The following is a 22332-nucleotide window of genomic DNA, read 5'->3' on the forward strand; positions in this document are numbered from 1 at the left end:
ATTAAAGCAAGCTTTCGTCGCCATTGTCGATCAGCTTCTGACATTTACACATGTTATAAAATAGTAAAGATCAAAACTAAAGGTGTCACAGTGGAAGTGAAACTTGAGAACTGAACCTTAAACCGAAAACTAAGTTACAAGTTAGGCAACCCTTGTTTGTAGAAGAAAGGAGAGTGATAGGAATTCAGTGTTAAAACTGTTCATAAATGATAAATGAAAGCTTCCTGGCCTACAACGTTAGCAACAACAGTACCGATACATTTATTCCACTGTCAGAGCTAGCGTAACGATTTTAGCTTATAACTTTCGACTCTGACGTTTCCAGACCAGGGTCCCTTACCTCAGATTGATTTATTTACCACCGAGCGCGGTTGCGTAATGGTTAGCAAACTGGACTCGCGTTCGGGAGGACGACGGTTCAAACCCTTCGTCTGTCCATCCGGATTCTCCGCGTTCCTCCACCATATTTGGATACCCAGTTTGGTAAGGTAAGGATACATTGACACTTCTCCACCATATCTGAAAGTTTGCAACTTGGTCACAGAATCGCCCTGTATAAGGCAAAATAATGTACATACAGAAACATTTGAGTGATGAAAGACAAGCAAGTGTAAAGTCAAAAATTAAATACCAGCGGTAAATTATGTATCAATATCTAATTGTTCAGTCCACTCTATAGCAAATGGGGATACAATTTCACTCTGACAGACTCGTTTTTGGCACTCTTGAGCAGTGTGACAGGTTGTCTGGCGATTAAACAGTAAATCCACACTTCTAACAATGTCTGTTCGTATATTTTTGGCAGTGTGCTAGACTTTACGCAGCAACTGAAAGCGGCTCCTTTTGATAGCTATGTTAATGTGGCTGTTAATAGGTACTGGTACTGCGTTGCTCCAAACATACACCCATTCACGTTAGACTTTAAAATTGGCAGATAATTAGCTAGCCTGACTGTAAGGTGGTGGAACCTCACTCTTGCTGAGGTTGCCGTAACAATGTCTTCGTTGGTGGGCAGGAGCCGGTCGCGGCTGAGTTGCGGTTGAATTGTTCAGTCAGCTCTATAGGGTTGTGCCTGGTTGCAATTGCAGGGTCATCTCCATATGCAAATGTTCTGGACACTGTTGCCAGAATGTCATCTACATATGGGTGGGAGACAGCAGAGGCCAATACTGAGCCTTGAAGTGATCCATTGTTCAGAAACTTTGTCAAGCTTTTATTTTGTCCCAAGAATTACTTAAAAGTATCAACTATCAAGCATATTGTTCAGGAGCCTGGCTGGTGGTCTACATCGGATTAACGAAGAATTTACACAGTAAACTTTCTTTCCTCAGAGTGTCATAGGCCACAGTGAGGTCTGCAGATACGGTTGACGTTTTTCGTCGTTTCTGAAAACCAACTTCAATATGTGTTGTTAGGCTGAGTACCTGCGCGTACAGTTTCGGCCTGCCTAAATCCAGCATCTTCGCTTCCATCGATATCAAGTTGTATTTTGGTGAGAATCGATCTCTCCAGCACTTTGTAAGAGGAACTTAGGAGGGTTGCACCTGGAAATACGTGGTGTCATCAATGTCGAATGTTGCAGTGATAGTGGGCACATAATCGCCACAACTTCTAGGTACTCATAAGAACGCCCGTCATCGTTCATAAAATGCCATTTGACATTAGGTCTCGTCTAGAAGAGCGTTTCGACAAGACTTGTTCAGGCGCAACTTCAGCCAAATACTAACCTTCTTCAGTCTGCATTTCTACAGTTTTCTTCAACAGCCTCACACATATATCAGGATGACACCGTGTACAGCCTAAAGTAAGAATTTCTACATCTACATCTACATCCATACTCCGCAAGCCACCTGACGGTGTGTGGCGGAGGGTACCTTCAGTACCTCTATCGGTTCTCCCTTCTATTCCAGTCTCGTATTGTTCGTGGAAAGAAGGATTGTCGGTATGCCTCTGTGTGGGCTCTAATCTCTCTGATTTTATCCTCATGGTCTCTTCGCGAGATATACGTAGGAGGGAGCAATATACTGCTTGAATCTTCGGTGAAGGTATGTTCTCGAAACTTTGACAAAAGCCTGTACCGAGCTACTGAGCGTCTCTCCTGCAGAGTCTTCCACTGGAGTTTATCTATCATCTCCGTAACGCTTTCGCGATTACTAAATGATCCTGTAACGAAGCGCGCTGCTCTCCGTTGGATCTTCTCTATGTCTTGTATCAACCCTATCTGGTACGGATCCCACACTGCTGAGCAGTATTCAAGCAGTGGGCGAACAAGCGTACTGTAACCTACTTCCTTTGTTTTCGGATTGCATTTCCTTAGGATTCTTCCAATGAATCCTAGTCTGGCATCTGCTTTACCGACAATCAACATTATATGATCATTCCATTTTAAATCACTCCTAATGCGTACTCCCAGATAATTTATGGTATTAACTGCTTCCAGTTGCTGACCTCCTATTTTGTAGCTAAATGATAAAGGATCTATCTTTCTGTGTATCCGCAGCACATTACACTTGTCTACATTGAGATTCAATTGCCATTCCCTGCACCATGCGTCAATTCGCTGCAGATCCTCCTGCATTTCAGTACAATTTTCCATTGTTACAACCTCTCGATACACCACAGCATCATCTGCAAAAAGCCTCAGTGAACTTCCGATGTCATCCACCAGGTCATTTATGTATATTGTGAACAGCAACGGTCCTATGGCACTCCCCTGCGGCACACCTGAAATTACTCTTACTTCGGAAGACTTCTCTCCATTGAGAATAACATGCTGCGTCCTGTTATCTAGGAACTCCTCAATCCAATCACACAATTGGTCTGATAGTCCATATGCTCTTACTTTGTTCAATAAACGACTGTGGGGAACTGTATCGAACGCCTTGCGGAAGTCAAGAAACACGGCATCCACCTGTGAACCCGCGTCCATGGCCCTCTGAGTCTCGTGGACGAATAGCGCGAGCTGGGTTTCACACGACCGTCTTTTTCGAAACCCATGCTGATTCCTACAGAGTAGATTTCTAGTCTCCAGAAAAGTCATTATACTCGAACACAATACGTGTTCCAAAATTCTACAACTGATCGACGTTAGAGATATAGGTCTATAGTTCTGCACATCTGTTCGACGTCCCTTCTTGAAAACGGGGATGACCTGTGCCCTTTTCCAATCCTCTGGAACGCTACGCTCTGCTAGAGACCTACGGTACACCGCTGCAAGAAGGGGGGCAAGTTCCTTCGCGTACTCTGTGTAAAATTGAACTGGTATCCCATCAGGTCCAGAGGCCTTTCCTCTTTTGAGCGATTTTAATTGTTTCTCTATCCCTCTGTCGTCTATTTCGATATCTACCATTTTGTCATCTGTGCGACAATCTAGAGAAGGAACTACAGTGCAATCTTCCTCTGTGAAACAACTTTGGAAAAAGACATTTAGTATCTCGGCCTTTAGTCTGTCATCGTCTGTTTCAGTATCATTTTGGTCACAGAGTGTCTGGACATTTTGTTTTGATCCACCTACCGCTTTGACATAAGACCAAAATTTCTTAGGATTTTCTGCCAAGTCAGTACATAGAACTTTACTTTCGAATTCATTGAACGCCTCTCGCATAGCTCTCTTCACACTACATTTCGCTTCGCGTAATTTTTGTTTGTCTGCAAGGCTTTGGCTATGTTTATGTTTGCTGTGAAGTTCCCTTTGCTTCCGCAGCAGTTTTCTAACTCGGTTGTTGAACCACGGTGGCTCTTTTCCATCTCTTACGATCTTGCTTGGCACATACTCATCTAACGCATATTGTACGATGGTTTTAAACTTTGTCCACTGATCCTCAACACTATCAGTACTTGAGACAAAACTTTTGTGTTGAGCCAACAGGTACTCTGAAATCTGCTTTTTGTCACTTTTTCTAAACAGAAAAATCTTCCTACCCTTTTTAATATTCCTATTTACGGCTGAAATCATCGATGCCGAATCCTCTTTATGATCACTGATTCCCTGTTTTGCGTTAACTTTTTCAAATAGTTCGGGTCTGTTTGTCACCAGAAGGTCTAATATGTTATCGCCACGAGTCGGTTCTCTGTTTAACTGCTCAAGGTAGTTTTCTTCGCTTCTTGTAAGTATAGTACGCGTATTCGTGTAACAAATAGTGAATACATTGAAAAAGCGTTTACTGATACAGTAAGTTTTGCTTCTACACAGTGGCTATGGTTTTGAAATACAATAAAGACGCGCTTCTCTTATTATGATTATGTTATACAGAGTGACTTTCCGTATATAAGGGAAACAAAATACTGGATACACATTGTTGAATGGAATTAAATGTTATCAGATGTTACTAAACAGGTAAACAGGTAACCCAACCGTAATAGCATATAGTTCATCCAACGGCTTCCAGCGACAAGAAAAAAGATGTTTAGTACTTTGACCGAATTTAAAAATTTTAGGCTGGGTGGTGTGGCCGAGCGGTTCTAGGCGCTTCAGTCTAGATCCGCGCGACCGCTACGGTCGCAGGTTCGAATCGCGCCTCGTGCGTGGATGTGTGTGATGTCATTAGGTTAGTTAGGTTTAAGTAATCCTAAGTTCTAGGGGACTGATGACCTCAGAAGTTAAATCCCATAGTGCTCAGAGCCATTTGAGCCAAATCTCAAAAACGTTTAAGGACAATCATTTTCCAAGTCTAAGAATAGTTCTTTTACACACTTGCTTTTATTACTACCGTCAGAAACTTTACATGAAATATATTAATGATATTTTTAGTTCCCTAACATAAGATTTGGTCTTTTACAGTACTATTCGTTTATTTAATTATATCAAAAGTACAATTAAGTGAGTTTGTATTTTTAACATAACCGAACATGTAAATTACAAAGCTGATACTGTAATATATCCACAAAAGGAGTGCAGTTTAACGATTTTGCTTTTATGGCTTACTCCTTCTATGAAATGGCTAAAATATATCGTTTGATGGTTTGCACTACTTCCCAGAAATGTTTTACATGGACACATGAATGGGTTATCACTTTTCGGTTTACCGGTTTTGTTTGATCTTTCTCGTTGTGTAACCACTCTTTTATTTTGATGGAAGATGTAGTTCCACTCTCTGCTGTTAAGTTCTTCGACAGTGAAGTATCGGCTCTCTTTTTGTTTTCTTCGTGTATTGTGATGAGACAAAAACATAACTGTTTTAAAGGAAAGGTTACTTTCAACCTCCATTTATCAAAAAAGTTTTGCGAAAATATTTAGAGGAAAAGAAGTTTACTGTATGAGCAAAGTTAACTGATTTTGCGAGCAACAATTAATATCTCTAGCTGCGATTACAAGCTAGCCGGCAATTTTCATTATAAATACCAACTTTCACAGAATTCTCGTGTAACTTGTGGGAAACTAATGTGTTCACAATTACAAAAGTGCCGTTTAATTTGAAAGACTCAAAAATAATAACAATTATTGTGAAAACTAATTCTGATTTCGGTACAGCTTCTTTCGTAGAATGGATTACGTGTGTTTCATAGCGAATGAAAGCAGGCTATAGAACTTTGCTTTACTGTGAAAAATTCTTTTAAAGAGCTGAATAATAGAAGACTATGCCATTCTTGTGCTGTTCTCCTTACAACAATAAAGGGGAGGGGACAATTAGTCTATGGACGAATAACCGGAAACTAATGAATCCAACACCACTAGGGACTTGCGTCTTTAAACATAAAGGTTTTACATGCTTAATGTCAAATATTTAACACTGTGACTAATTTGTGCGTTATTTATAAGCTTGAAGCTGTATTATACTTGAGAGTTCGAGACTTTAATAAAAGAGGCGTAGTTAATGGTTGTTGACCCAACTGTCACCAAGCAAAACAAACAAAAAGTTGATAGGAACTTTCGTCTGTCTACAGGCGACGTTTCTGTACACGTCGAAATGTCATCTTTATTAGCAGACTGGGCAGACGCCTTAAGTTGTTTAGATCACGGACAACAATGAAAATTTGTAATGATCGATTTCTCCTCAGAAGTAATGCTGCACACAAGGTAGAACCGACGGCCAGTGAAGGCCACCACCAAGATACGGGCTACCGTTGTGGGAGGCGAGTAGTGGGACAGTGCAGCGGACGAGCGTGGATATTGAACGGCGCCTGGGAGGAATGAAGATTAATGGCGGTCGGCTTTGCAGGCCCGACGTGTGACGAAGGCTGCCAGTGGCTGCAGCCGCCGCTGTCGTTACGGAGTCCAGGGCGCCGTGCGAACGCATGGAGGTAAGAATAAGGGGAGATGGCGCTACGTATCCCAGCCGTACTACGTTTTGAAGCCATGGCGGCGTGGCTCGCTGCCATGACACTCTGACCAAAACATTGCCAGTGTGCTATAGCGCTGCGTGTATTACAGTCGCTAACTGTACCACATACGCATGTAACGTCATCAGATTGGTTGTTTCAAAGTTTTTGTTTAAAATAAAATCTCGTAAAGGCGAAATTCCGCATTTCTTCTGATTAAAAATAGTTTTAATGTAATATTAAGAATAGCTAGTCTTCAATGTAAACGATACAATTTTGTTAATTCAGTAATAAACGTGTATCACAGACTAAATAATAGAAACTGAAAACTAAGTTAGCTATACCCTCCCTCCAAAGCCCCATAAATACATCTTGTTTGTAATACGTTCTGGGACATTTCAGTTACGTTACACTACTGGGAAACACTGTTCATTACCACCAATATTTACTGAAATACGGTACATAGAATGGCAAATCTACACAGTGTCCTGTTTAGGCCTATACTTTACGCCAGTTAATGTAGTGTTAGCTTTTAATTTGGTACATGATGAAGACAAAGTGAGTTACTCAACACTTCGATTATAGACGATACGTACGTATTATACTGAAACGTGAACTTGAAAACTAAGAATTTAATTCTTTGAATTAACATACCTTTTGCAAATGTTTTGGGTGTGTAGATAAAACTGATGGTACAGCATTTTCACGCAGCCTTACTGTTGAAAGGGAAGTTCGGTCTGTCCCCTCTTCTCGAAAATGCTGAGAACATACAGAGCTCCATTTAGACGCACGACAATTCTTCCTCCTCACGGCATTCTCCCACAGAGCTTTCCGTCTTTCATTTTTAGGAAATCTGAAATCATACAGGAGAAAAACACGCTATAGTACAAGTACCGATGTAGCACACGTTCATTCACAATGAAGTTGTAAAATCACACTTAACGAGACAACTTACACATGAAATGTTATTCCCTTCGATTTCGCATCACAATCAGAACGATTCGTACATCCGAACACCACACAAGTCACCATAATAGCGCAAAATCCTTCCAAAAGCGAGCGACGAGCCTATGCACACAAGCTTACAGCAGCAATGTTTTGGTCGGATTGAGATGGCTACCCTCGGCTTCACATAGCTTCACAGCTGTGACGTCACGGCGTCTCCCTCTATTCTTACCTCCATGGTGCGAACACTGCGCATGCCGACGCGTAGGTTAATGGCGTGCCGCAACGGAGCCTGCTCCGAGAGACTGAAAAGTGTTTGTCTTTGACATAACATGTAATTAACAGGTCACTGAGAGCCGGTAACGAGCAGTCGACCCTCACGATTTAGCACATCAACTACTTTATTGCTACTATGTACACATCACATGACTTGTTCACCAGATTCCCGTACGTCCCACTAAGTTAAACCAAAGAGCTCTCCTCATTCTTCACACTGCCCAGTGAGAACCTTCGTTTTGCCTTTTTATCGATCATTTATGGACTGATTTCTTTGGCTATGGAATGTTTGTTTCGGCATGTTGCCACAAACACAATGACGACACCATTGTGCTTGTTCTTGGAAATGGTGCCCATAGAATATGCAGTGCCGCAAGTGAGAGACATCATAGAAAATATAAAAACAAATCCGTTTCTGCTCTTGATTATGATTGGCCTAGCAATGTCACATGTGGCATTCATTTGATACTCCGGAAGCTTGTCCGTAAAAAGTTACGTTTCAGCAAATCTTAGGCGTAGATACGTTGATGAACAAACTTGCACTCCCTGGCCCAATCAGCAGAGCAGGAGAGAGCTGAACTCATCAGCTCAAGCCACATGCGGAAACCACATGAAGAAATAATTCACTTGAAAATTGACATTACAAAATTTTTTATATGTAATACGATCAGAAACATTACAAGTCTGGCAAAAAAGTCTGTTGACGCCCGTTTTGGAGGACGACGCTTCAAATCCCCGTTAGGCCATCTAGGTTTCTGTTATCCCTGGTTTTTCTAAATCGCTCCAAGCAAATGCCGGGATGGTTCCTTTCAAAAGGCCACGGCAGATTTCCTTTTCCGATCGTTTCGTAATCGGAGCTTGTGATACTTCCTTCTGAAATCCATGTAAGTGTTCCAATTAATCGACTATGGACCAGGCGAGCAAATCAAGTTGCAGGCATTCAGAAGGTCTCTTCTGCAAGGTAACTTTAGAAGCATTTAAGCTAGGAACTTCCGAAGCCCTACACTAAGGAGACGAAAGTCATGGGTTACTTCTTAATATCGTGTCGGACTTCATTTTGCCCAGCGTGGTGCAGCAACCCGATGTGGCAAGGATTCAACAAGTCGTTGGGATACTGCAGAAATACTGACCCATGCTGCCTCCATCTTGTTTTTCGGGGGAAGGGGGCCTCATCCGTCTTCTGACTGGTGTAATGCGGCCCGCCAATAATTCCTCTCCTGTGACAACCTCTTCATCTCAGAGTAGCACTCGCAACCTACGTCCTCAACTACACTCCTGGAAATTGAAATAAGAACACCGTGAATTCATTGTCCCAGGAAGGGGAAACTTTAGTGACACATTCCTGGGGTCAGATACATCACATGATCACACTGACAGAACCACAGGCACATACACACAGGCAACAGAGCATGCACAATGTCGGCACTAGTACAGTGTATATCCACCTTTCGCAGCAATGCAGGCTGCTATTCTCCCATGGAGACGATCGTAGAGATGCTGGATGTAGTCCTGTGGAACGGCTTGCCATGCCATTTCCACCTGGCGCCTCAGTTGGACCAGCGTTCGTGCTGGACGTGCAGACCGCGTGAGACGACGCTTCATCCAGTCCCAAACATGCTCAATGGGGGACAGATCCGGAGATCTTGCTGGCCAGGGTAGTTGACTTACACCTTCTAGAGCACGTTGGGTGGCACGGGATACATGCGGACGTGCATTGTCCTGTTGGAACAGCAAGTTCCCTTGCCGGTCTAGGAATGGTAGAACGATGGGTTCGATGACGGTTTGGATGTACCGTGCACTATTCAGTGTCCCCTCGACGATCACCAGTGGTGTACGGCCAGTGTAGGAGATCGCTCCCCACACCATGATGCCGGGTGTTGGCCCTGTGTGCCTCGGTCGTATGCAGTCCTGATTGTGGCGCTCACCTGCACGGCGCCAAACACGCATACGACCATCATTGGCACCAAGGCAGAAGCGACTCTCATCGCTGAAGACGACACGTCTCCATTCGTCCCTCCATTCACGCCTGTCGCGACACCACTGGAGGCGGGCTGCACGATGTTGGGGCGTGAGCGGAAGACGGCGTAACGGTGTGCGGGACCGTAGCCCAGCTTCGTGGAGACGGTTGCGAATGGTCCTCGCCGATACCCCAGGAGCAACAGTGTCCCTAATTTGCTGGGAAGTGGCGGTGCGGTCCCCTACGGCACTGCGTAGGATCCTACGGTCTTGGCGTGCATCCGAGCGTCGCTGCGGTCCGGTCCCAGGTCGACGGGCACGTGCACCTTCCGCCGACCACTGGCGACAACATCGATGTACTGTGGAGACCTCACGCCCCACGTGTTGAGCAATTCGGCGGTACGTCCACCCGGCCTCCCGCATGCCCACTATACGCCCTCGCTCAAAGTCCGTCAACTGCACATACGGTTCACGTCCACGCTGGCGCGGCATGCTACCAGTGTTAAAGACTGCGATGGAGCTCCGTATGCCACGGCAAACTGGCTGACACTGACGGCGGCGGTGCACAAATGCTGCGCAGCTAGCGCCATTCGACGGCCAACACCGCGGTTCCTGGTGTGTCCGCTGTGCCGTGCGTGTGATCATTGCTTGTACAGCCCTCTCGCAGTGTCCGGAGCAAGTATGGTGGGTCTGACACACCGGTGTCAATGTGTTCTTTTTTCCATTTCCAGGAGTGTATTTGCTACGTGTATTCCAATCTCTTTCTTCCTCTACCGTTTTTGCCTTCTGCAGCTCCCTCTAGTACCATGGAAGTCATTTCCTGATGTCGTAATAACCGTACTATCATCCTGTCGCTTCTTCTTCTCGGTGTTTTCCACATATTCCTTTCGTCTCCGATTCTGCGCTGAACCTTCTCAGTTCTTACCATATCAGTCCACCTAATTTTCAACATTCGTCTGTCGCACCACGTCTCAAATGCTTCAACTATCTTCTGTTCCGGTTTTCACACAGTCCATGTTTCTCTATCATACAATGCTGTGCTCCAGACATACATTCTCAGAAAAGTCTTCCTCAAATTAAGGCCTTTGCTTAATGCCAGTAGACTTCTCTTGGCCAGGAATGCCCTTCTTGCCAGAGATAGTCTGCTTTTGATGTTCTCCTTGCTCCTACCGTCATTGGTTATTTTGCTGCCTAGGTAGCAGAATTCCTTAACTTCAGCTACTTCGTGACCATCAATCCTGATGTTAAGTTTCTCGCTGTTCTCATTTCCGCTGCTTCCATTACTCTCAATCCATATTTTATCCTCATTAGATTGTTCATTCAGTTCATCATATCATGTAATTGTTCTTCACTTTCACTCAAGATAGCAATGTCATCAGCGAGTCGTATCATTGATATCTTTTCACCTTGAGCTTTAATTCCACTCCTGAACCTTTCTTCTAATTCCATCCTGTGTTTTCGATGTACAGATTGGACAGTATGGAGGGAAAAATCTACATGCCAGTCTTACGCCCTTGGTCGTCCACTTTTATTATTTCCTCTAGGCTCTTGTACATATTGTATATTACGCGTCTCTCCCTATAGCGTACCCCTATTTTTCTCAGAATTTTGAACATCTTGCACCATTTTACCTTATCGAAGGCTTTTTCCAGATCAACAAATCCTGTGAACGTGTCTTTATTTTTCTTTAGTCTTGCTTTCATTATCAACCGCAACGTCAGAATTGCCTCTCTCGTGTCTCAACCTTTCCTAAAGTCAGACTGGTCGTCATCTAGCACAATCTCATTTTTATTTTCCATTCTTCTGTATATTATCCTTGTCAGCAACTGGGATGCTGTTAAGCTAATTGCCTGATAGTTATCGGACTTGTCAGCTCTGGCAGCCTTCGGAATTGTGAAGATGGTATTTCTCTGAAAGTCAGATGGTATGTCGTCAGACTAATACATCCCACACAGTAACGTGAACAGCAATTTTGTCGCCACTTGTCCAAATGATTTTAGAAATTTTCATGGAATGTTATACATCCTTTCTGCCTTATTTGATCTTAAGTCCTCCAAAGCTCTCTTAAATCATGATTCCGATACTGGATCCCTTGTCTCTTCTCATTTGACTCTGGTTTCTTCTTCTATCACATCACGGAAATCGTCCCCCTTATAGAGGCCTTCATATACTCTTTGCACCTATCCGCTCTCTCCTCTTCATCTATCAATGGAATTTCACCCTTGCTTTCTAATTCACCAAATTTTGTTTTAACTTTCTTTTATGCGGAGTCAGTCTTTCTGAGAATCATTTCTTTCTCGATTTGTTCACATTTTTCATACAGTCGTTTCTTCTTAACTTTCCCGTACTTCCTGTTTATTTCATTTCTCAGTGACTTGTATTTCCGTATTCCTGAATTTCCCTGAACATTTTTGTACTTTCTTCTTTCATCGATCAACTGAAGTATTTGTCTGTTACCCATGGTTTCTTTGCAATTACCCTCTTTGTACCTATGTCTTTCTTTCCAAATTCTGTGATTGCCCTTTTTAGAGATGTACATTCTTCTTCAACTCTACTGCCTACTGAGCTATTCGTACACAATCTGCGACATGGTCGCGAATAAAACGGTGACGCTAATATGGAATAAATTTCCTTTACTTTACGTCTATGGTCACAAATTCTTTTGTGATCTAACTATCGGTGTCGGGCTATAATGACCATCTTCAGATCTGTTTAAAAAAAAAACATGCCATAGTGGCATCGTCAAATGTTCAACTCAAAATCAGCACCAGCTTCGTTAAATATATATATATAAATAAAAGCACATGCAAGATTCATCAAGCAAAGGAGATTTGAGCTATTCCTTATTGCTGTATCTATAGCCTTAGAGAACTTCAAGGGTTTCTCGCCGTTCCTCAGTACTTCCGTGTCGCACTTCTGTGTGTATTGATTCTTGCTGACTAATCTCTTTAACTTCAGCCTACTCTTCATCACTGCTATATTGTGATCTGAGTCTACATCGGCTCCTGGGTACGCCTTACATTCCAGTATCTGATTTCGGGTTGGTTGGTTTGGGGAAGGAGACCAGACAGCGTGGTCATCGGCCTCATCGGATTAGGGAAGGATGGGGAAGGAAGTCGGCCGTGCCCTTTCAGAGGAACCATCCCGGCATTGGCCTGGAGTGATTTAGGGAAATCACGGAAAACCTAAATCAGGGTGGCCGGACACGGGATTGAACCGTCGTCCTCCCGAATGCGAGTCCAGTGTGTAACCACTGCGCCACCTCGCTCGGTATCTGATTTCGGAATCTGTGTCTGACCATGATGTAATCTAACAGAAATCTTCCCTACCATCTGGTCTTTCCCAAGTATACCTCCTCCTCTTGTGTTTCTTGAACAGAGTATTCGCTGTTACTGGCTGAAATTTATTACAGAACTCAATTATATTTGTCCTCTCTCAGTTCTTGTCCCAAACCGTCTGGGAAAGTGTTGCGAAAGTGTTGCCGGTGCAGGATTTCGTGCTCGAACGAATTTCTCGAAGCTCCGTTGGACAATAGGACCCAATCCATTCCATGTAAACAGAACCCATACCATTACGGAGCCACCACCAGCTTGCACAGTGCATTATTGACAACCTGAGTCCATGGCTTCGTGGGGTCTGCGCTACACTCGAACACTACCTTCTGCTCTCACTAACTGAAATCGATACTTATCTGTCCAGGCCACGGTTTTCCAGTCGTCTATTGTTGTTGTTGTGGTCTTCAGTCCTGAGACTGGTTTGATTCAGCTCTCCATGCTACTCTATCCTGTGCAAGCTTCTTCATCTCCCAGTACCTACTGCAACCTACATCCTTCTGAATCTGCTTAGTGTATTCATCTCTTGGTCTCCCCCTACGATTTTTACCCTCCACGCTGGCCTCCAATACTAAATTGGTGATCCCTTGATGCCTCAGAACATGTCCTACCAAACGATCCCTTCTTCTGGTCAAGTTGTGCCACAAACTCCTCTTCTCCCCAATCCTATTCAGTACCTCCTCATTAGTTATGTGATCTACCCATCTAATCTTCAGCATTCTTCTGTAGCACCACATTTCGAAAGCTTCTGTTCTCTTCTTGTCCAAACTAGTTATCGTCCATGTTTCACTTCCATACATGGCTACACTCCATACAAATACTTTCAGAAATGACTTCCTGACACTTAAATCTATACTCGATGTTAACAAATTTCTCTTCTTCAGAAACGCTTTCCTTGCCATTGCCAGTCTACATTTTATATCCTCTCTACTTCGACCATCATCAGTTATTTTGCTCCCCAAATAGCAAAACTCCTTCACTACTTTAAGTGTCTCATTTCCTAATCTAATACCCTCAACATCACCCGGCTTAATTCGACTGCATTCCATTATCCTCGTTTTGCTTTTGTTGATGTTCATCTTATATCCTCCCTTCAAGACACCATCCATTCCGTTCAACTGCTCTTCCAAGTCCTTTGCTGTCTCTGACAGAATTACAATGTGATCGGCGAACCTCAAAGTTTTTATTTCTTCTCCATGGATTTTAATACCTACACCGAATTTTTCTTTTGTTTCCTTTACTGCTTGCTCAATATACAGATTGAATAACATCGGGGAGAGGCTACAACCCTGTCTTACTCCCTTCCCAACCACTGCTTCCCTTTCATGTCCCTCGACTCTTATAACTGCCATCTGGTTTCTGTACAAAAAGTAAATAGCCTTACGCTCCCTCTATTTTACCCCTGCCACCTTTAGAATTTGAAAGAGAGAATTCCAGTCAACATTGTCAAAAGCTTTCTCTAAGTCTACAAATGCTAGAAACGTAGGTTTGCCTTTCCCTAATCTTTCTTCTAAGATAAGTCGTAAGGTCAGTATTGCCTCACGTGTTCCAGTATTTCTACGGAATCCAAACTGATCTTCCCCGAGGTCGGCTTCTACTAGTTTTTCCATTCGTCTGTAAAGAATTCGTGTTAGTATTTTGCAGCTGTGGCTTATTAAGCTGATTGTTCGGTAATTCTCACATCTGTCAACATCTAGTTTCTTTGGGATTGGAATTATTATATTCTTCTTGAAGTCTGAGGGTATTTCGCCTGTTTCATACATCTTGCTCACCAGATGGTAGAGTTTTGTCAGGACTGGCTCTCCCAAGGCCGTCAGTAGTTCCAATGGAATGTTGTCTACTCCGGGGGCCTTGTTTCGACTTAGGTCTTTCAGTGCTCTGTCAAACTCTTCACGCAGTATCGTATCTCCCATTTCATCTTCATCTACATCCTCTTCCATTTCCATAATATTGTCCAGTCGTCTAGGGTCTAGCCAATGTGGTCACGAGCCCAAGAGAGGCGTGCTGTTACCAAAGACACACTGCTCGGCCGTGTACTGCCGTAGACTATTAACGCCCTAAAGGATACGTTCTTCGCCAGTCCCACATTGTTTTCTGCGGTTGGCTGTCCGTTAGCACTGACAACTTTACGCAAACGCCGCTGCTCTCTCTCGTTATGTGGAAGTCGTCGGCCACTGCGTTGTCCATGGTGAGAGATAATGTCTGAAATTTGATGTTCTTGATACCTTGGATCTCGGAATGTTGAATTCCCTAACGTTTTTCGAAATGGAATGTCCCAAGCATCTAGCTCAAGCTAGCAGCGTTCAAAGTCTATTAATTCCCGTCGTGCGTCTGTAACCGCGTCGGAAGCCATTTTACATAAGTCAGCTGAGTACACATAACAGATCCGGCAAAGCTCTTCCCTTTTATACATTGTGAAACGATACTGCCGCCGTATGTAATGCGCACACAGATATCCCATGACTATGACACCTCCGTGTTACTGTCATACTTAATCGACTATGGACCAAGCGAGCAAATCAAATTGCAAGCTCATAGAAGGACTCTTATGCAAAGCAATTTAGATCCAAAATTGTAGTGTTTAGAGGAGATGAAATGGGACACGTTTTTCTAAAAAAAAAAAAAAAAAACAGGCGCACTTTTACCCTTCTAGGAGTCGACTAAGGCTTTGGCGCTAGTGAATTTCAGATACGGTGTATTGCCGTGTGGTGATTGTTGTTTTACACATATTGCTGAAAATGTCGTCCGTTTATTTTAATGCAAAATTGGCATTTTCGTGTTAACGATAATGTAAGAAGCTCAAAACAACCAGGCATTTCACGAATAACGGCTGCAGCCTCAGGTAAATGGATAGCCAACTCTGCTGCAATATCCATCGGTGTCTCGTACACCAAACGCTTCATCAGCTCTCACATAAGAAATCCAAAGGTCTGCAACATCGTTAAAACACTATTCATCAGACGGCAATTTGAGTAGCGTCTCTGAGCATCACTAGCGTCAAAACCTTCTTGGACTAATAGAGGGGAAAAGGTGCACCCATAGCAACTTTGTCGAGTAAGGGAAAGTGTCCCTTTTCATCTCATCTAAACAGTAATATTTTATATACATAGTTTTTTTACATCCTATACATATACCTCTCAAAACTGGTTCCAATTTTGCAGCTCCGTATCGATTATAAATTGATTTGCTCGCTGTTCTCCATGGTGCAGTGATTTGATCATCTTTTTAAATAGGTAGAGGGTGTTACAGCTAGAGGTGGCCACATTTATCAATTGTGTGTTGTGGCTGCTGAAATGTAAATTGGATTTTTCTGATCAGTTGGTGTTCTTTTTTGTCGAGGTATTTTATTCTTTCTTTTTCCATTTTTTTAAAAATAATGTGCGTAAACACCGATAAAGGGCGTGGCACTTTTAGGCTGCCTTTCAGGATACAGCCGCGTCGCTACTGAACTACTTTGGCAGCAATCGTTTGAAACTAAAATCATTGTATTGTATTGTATTGTATGTTAACCGGGGACCTAGAAACGACGGAGATACTAAAAACATAGTCGTATACATTCTGAAAGTCTGAATCAGCAACTTGTCTACGGAGCAGAGACTGAAGTGCTTCAGGAGGACATACATTATAAAAATACAAGCCACATCTCTTACGTGCTTCCTGGTACAGTAGACGGAGAAGTGATTAGTAGCGCTGTTATATTCTTACTGTTTTGTCAAGTTCCACCTATTATGTCGATGAAGTCCTTTTCGAAGGCTTTTTTACTGCCTCAAAAAAGATAATTTCACTTAAATATGTGGTATTATGAATCGGCAGCTATAAAGAAATTGCCGCCGGAAGGACAGTTTCAGGATATAGAAGAGTCAAATTGGTTCTGGTGCAATTAAAAGCAGTTGTGTCAACATTAAAACTGCAGAGGACAGAGAGAGAGAGTAGTACATAATACGTACATGAACTAAGAAGGAAACTATAAGAATGGAACACAAAGAGAAAGGTACTTGAATCCATTCTGATGGAATTCTTCTGCTCTGCTGTTCAACACGTACATTGAAGAAGGAATGACGCAAATAAAATGAAGGTGGGGTTAAAATTCATGGTAGAGTACATTTGAATAAAAACCAACTGAACAATAATCATACATATCAAATAAATCAGTGTTGTAAGACGTTTCATGGGCACATGTGGCAGTAATGTATTGGTATTGTACTGCAGATTAAAAACCAAGAAACTGTAAGAAGATTGAAAAGTGAGGAGAACCAGCGGTTGATGAGAAAGGGAACGTTAGGCAACGTTGGTCTCCAACAGGGAAAGGTGTACAGTAGAAGATGAATGTATAGCTTTGAGGAAAGAAAGAGGAATGCAACACAGGATTATATAACTTAAAAAGGGAATCCTGGAAAATACTATCTGAACACATATTGAATTTAGTTGTCGAAAGATGAGAGCAAAAAATCCAGCAAATCAAGATTATGAAAGTGAATAATGATGTCTAAAAAGGAGACTGACAGAATGTGTAAAATGTTTAAACAAGAATGGTTAGAGGAGAAATGCACGGTTTTAGAAGCACGTGTAACTGGAGAAGGATAGATGTTGCCTATTGAAATTAAGGCACCTTTGGAAAAAATAAAAACGTCTGTAAGAATACCAAGAGCTCAAACGGCAAGCAGTTATATAATAAGTAAAGAAGGGAAAGCTGAAACGTGGAAGGAATAAACAGAGGATTTGTATAACGGAAAAATCTCGACGACTATATTATAGAAAGAGAAGGGGAAATAGATGAAGATGAGCTAGGGTACGTGATACTGCGGGAAGAATTTGATAGAGCACTGAAAGACCTAAGCCGAAGCAAGACTGCTAGAGTAGACGATATTCCCTCAGAATTATTGAGATCTCTACGAGCCATCCACGGGAAAAGTTATTTATTCCACCTAGCGTGCAAGATATATAAGACAGGCAAAACACCCACAGACTTCAGGAAGAATGTAATAATTCTAATTTTTAAAAAGGCATGTTCAATCAATTTCCGAACCATAAGTTTAGCAAACGATAGTTGCAAATAACTGACACGAACTATCATCTGAAAAATGGGAAAACTGGTTAAAGCCGCCCCGGGGCAGATAAGTTTGGGTTTCGGAGAAATGTAGGAACTTGTGAGGCAATATTGACCCTACGGCATATCCTAGAAGAGAGGATGAAAGACAAACCTATGCTTATACTCGTAGCATTTTAGTTTGAGAGATAGCCTTTGAGTGGCCGGCCGCGGTGGTCTAGCGGTTCTGGCGCTGCAGTCCGGAACCGCGGGACTGCTACGGTCGCAGGTTCGAATCCTGCCTCCGGCATGGGTGTGTGTGATGTCCTTAGGTTAGTTCGGTTTAAGTAGTTCTAAGTTCTAGGGGACTTATGAGCTAAGATGTTGAGTCCCATAGTGCTCAGAGCCATTTTTTAAGTAGCTTTTGACAATATTGACTGGACTACACTATTTGGAATTTTGGAAGTAGCAGGGATAATATACAGAGCGAAAGCTTGTTTATAACTTGTACAGAAACAAGACTGCAGTTATAAAAGTCAAAAGAAAAAAAAAAAGAATCAGAAGTTGTAAAGGGAGTGTGTAGCATATCGCTGATGTTATTCAGTCAGTACACTGAGCAAGCTGTGAAGGAAACTAAGGAGAAATTTGGAAAAAAAGATAAAGTTAAGAATGAAGAAATAGAAGATATTGAGTTAGCCAATGACACTGTGATTCTATCGGAGACAACGAAGGACTTGCAAGAACAGCTGAATGGAATAGATAGTGTCTTGACCTGAGATTAGAAAATGAACATCAATAAAAATAAAACAAGACTAGTTAACAGGCAGACGCAGATCACCGAACTGCTTCGTCTGCATTTTCATTTAGCAGTTTTTTATTATTCTGCTAGTTATTAATACTTGTGAAATAATGGAATGATAGAACGCTATTGAGAGATGCTTCAAATATGACATGCAAGTAAATACACTGTTTAGCTTGTCTAATATTAATAACAGAAAATTGTCATTTGGAGCGCAGCTCCCGAATGCAGCAGCCAATCGCGGAGAAGGACTACACTTTAGGGCGGTTTTTCTCACGACACCCGTACCTAACAAACCATCTGTCATCGGTACCTCACATCACATTACGTCATCTTGCAACTGCTGTCGTCTCAACTGCTCTAAGAAGAGCTTCTTGTACCTGAATATGATGGCTGCAGAGCCAGAAATATTACAAACCTTTTCAACTCTAACTTGTTCTGAGCAGCATGTGACATAGAGGGAGACATTTAATTCGCATACTATGTTGTACGCTTGACCACTGTTGACTATCACTGTTTTACACTATCATCGTAAGTCAGAGTCCGTTTAGCTTACTGTTCTCATTTATGTAGGTTACATGCACTCAGTATTCGTATGCTATACATTATATCCTTTTAGAAAATAACAGAAAAATGATGATAAGTAACCATTTTAATGCTTGTTTCTATGCAGTGATGTTATACTTTCGACTACAGTATCCTTACAGTTACGTATAGGAAGTTATGTTTATTTTTTCATGTAGAAACTAGCATTAGACGTACTGAATGTACTGGCCTAACGATCTAGTTCCTTAAACAACAGTGTGATCAAAGATGGCACTGTCAGCTACTTGAAATTGAATACACTGACGCACGTGAAAGAATTAACCAGTAACCCTCCCACCGTAGTGTTTAAGGAACGCAACCCCTTTCTAGAAAAGCTAGTTTTTCACGCACCTCTTTGCTTATGATGACATATCTCTTCAGCTATGCTATACAGTGATAAAATGTTGCAGGTACATTTAATTGTATATGTGGATAAAGTGTACAAAATGTAACTGAATTTTCTCATTCTGAGAGAAGTGAAGGGCATCTGTTTAATTCTTAAAAACCAATCAACAACCAAGATCGGATAAAATATTTTTTTTTTAATTTAAGACAACCGGTTTCAACAGAGTATTGTGTCATCTTGAGGTCTTAAAATCTTTATGTTGTGAAACATGCTCATTTTATGCTGCCCTCAAATGTGTTGCCAATAGAGTTAGTAGTAAACGAGTAACAATAAATTAAAACGTCATGCCTGTTACTGAATTTTTACAGCATGAACAGCGAAAATTTAGTAAGGGATTATCTTCCATTTTTTTCATTATTTTGTCGGGGGTAACAGCGAGAAAAGTTTATAAACGGTTTTAAATTTTTTGTAAAGTTTATTAGAAGTCGCTAGCTGCTTTCAGTCTCAAGTACTTTGTGAATATAGTCTGGTAATTTCCGGGCTCTAGAGATATACAAGGTTTCTAACTGTAAGACTTGTGTCACTTTTAACATAAGTTACTCATCTCAAAGAGTAGATTATCAGAGAATTTTAAATTTCTAATTTCAGTCAATAATTATATGGACTATGGAAAATCATGTTTTTGTTGCGCTTGGTGGCTGTTAGATAGGCACCTTGCAACTGGTAATGTGCACCGTTTTAGCCTTGACGATGCAGCGACTCCCCTCTACTTACGCCGTCACGACTCACAAACAACGCGGGAAAAAAAAAAGACACGTGAAAGAGTCAGTTCATGCTTGGCTTCCCGCAGCCCAAGACCACCTGGGGCAGCTGTTTGCAGTCACAAGGGCTACCCCGTGCGTCGCCAACGTCTGCAGATGCTCCTGCGTGCTCTCCATCCGCAAAGTGGGAAATAATGTGAGCTCAAGTTTCGCAACTGGTTGCCTTGGGAGTCGCCACATTCATGAATATTTACTGGACGGCGCATTCATAATATCCGCCAAGGCGGCCACCCGGGAATACGCAGCCGTCGCAACGTCAGACCGGGAGGAGAAATGCAGCGGCCCCTGGGTATCACTAGACGCGTGGCGGTACGCGTCACATTGCGGTTAGTTGACTGCAGGACAGAGCTCGGCATTCCCACTCTCCTTTAAGGAACAAGAGTGACTTATCTACCGTTAGATATATTTTTGGGATAGCCAAAAGGTAAACCCACGTCTTCAAACAATAATGTCAGAATCACTGACTAAGAGTGCTGTGTGAACCAATACATTTCGTGCAGGTGGAGCTCCACAGCTTGTAAATATTTGAAGAAAGTCATATTTATGTACCACCTGGAGCTACAGATAAAATAAACTTCTACTCTCTATCAGTTTAGACATCACTAACATTACTACAGGAGTGTAAAACGAGGTAGGCTGGTGTACTAATTTTACGTTTACTGATAACGATCGTTTAGTAGACGCTGATAGAGAATAAATGTTTCTTTTACCAGCGTCTCTTGATGGTAGAGACGTTCTTCTGTTACTTATGGTTTACCCCGTCGAGCATATGCTTCGATGGAAGTGGAAATGCAGTGTGGCTAGGTCCTTCCGTCGGCTAGACCGTTCGCCTGGTGCAACTCTTTCGAGTTGACGCCACTTCGGCGACTTGGGTGTCGATGGGGATGAAATAACGATGATAAGGACAACACAACATCCAGTCCCTGAGCGGAGAAAACCCGAGTCGGTACGTATGACATTCCGTCTCTCTGACCACTCAGCTACAGGGGTGGACAGATGCTCCTCTGTACTCCAATTTTGTCAATTTTATTTTATTTAACTTTGTGGTTAGATGCCCTTCCTGTCACCTCAGTCGTCAGCCATCCTAAGGCAGGGCAGGCATCATCCGTCTGTTAAAGGTGCAGTCTTTGTACTGTGTATTGTCACATTCTATCACTTTATGTATCTATTCTGGAGAACAGCCCAGCATTTGCCTAAACGAGCGTAGGAAACTGCCTAATAACCACACTTAGGCTCACTTTTGCAACAGCCACGGTCGATAACCAGCCCCGCGGATTCTATCCGGCCTTGGCTGACTACCCTGTCTCTAAAGCTGGCGCGCTGCGTGTTACGCCACACGAGCAGGCCTTCCTGATAAAAATATTACTGGCCATTACAGTTGTAAGACCAAAAGTGAAAACAAATAACGACGTTTTGCTCGCTGCCTATACAGGGCGAATCACATGAAACTTCCACCACAAATACTGCGGAAATAGAGAAGTGCTGTTGATGTGAGATTTTCACAGAACGGGTTGGTAGTTCAAAAATGGTTGAAATGGCTCTGAGAACTATGGGACATAACATCTATGATCATCAGTCCCTGACCCCGCCGGGAATAGAACCCGGGAACCCGGACGCGGGAAGCGAGAACGCTACCGCACGACCACGAGCTGCGGACGGTTGATAGTCATGGGCTCGTGTTGTTAACCTATAAATAGATTGTAAAAATATCTAAAAAGTGTGTTTTTTGTACAAACACACATGTTTTTGAAGGGCACAATACCTATCCACATTAACTAACTGAAATTAGCGTAAATTAGAATGTCAATGGTGTTCGTTGCATGATTCTAGTTCGAGTCGTTCAAGAGATATCGCATTTTGAAAATTTGCTAGCTACACTCCTGGAAATGGAAAAAAGAACACATTGACACCGGTGTGTCAGACCCACCATACTTGCTCCGGACACTGCGAGAGGGCTGTACAAGCAATGATCACACGCACGGCACAGC

Source organism: Schistocerca cancellata, chromosome 2, assembly GCF_023864275.1.
Source record: "Schistocerca cancellata isolate TAMUIC-IGC-003103 chromosome 2, iqSchCanc2.1, whole genome shotgun sequence".
NCBI classification, from domain to species: Eukaryota; Metazoa; Arthropoda; class Insecta; order Orthoptera; family Acrididae; genus Schistocerca; species Schistocerca cancellata.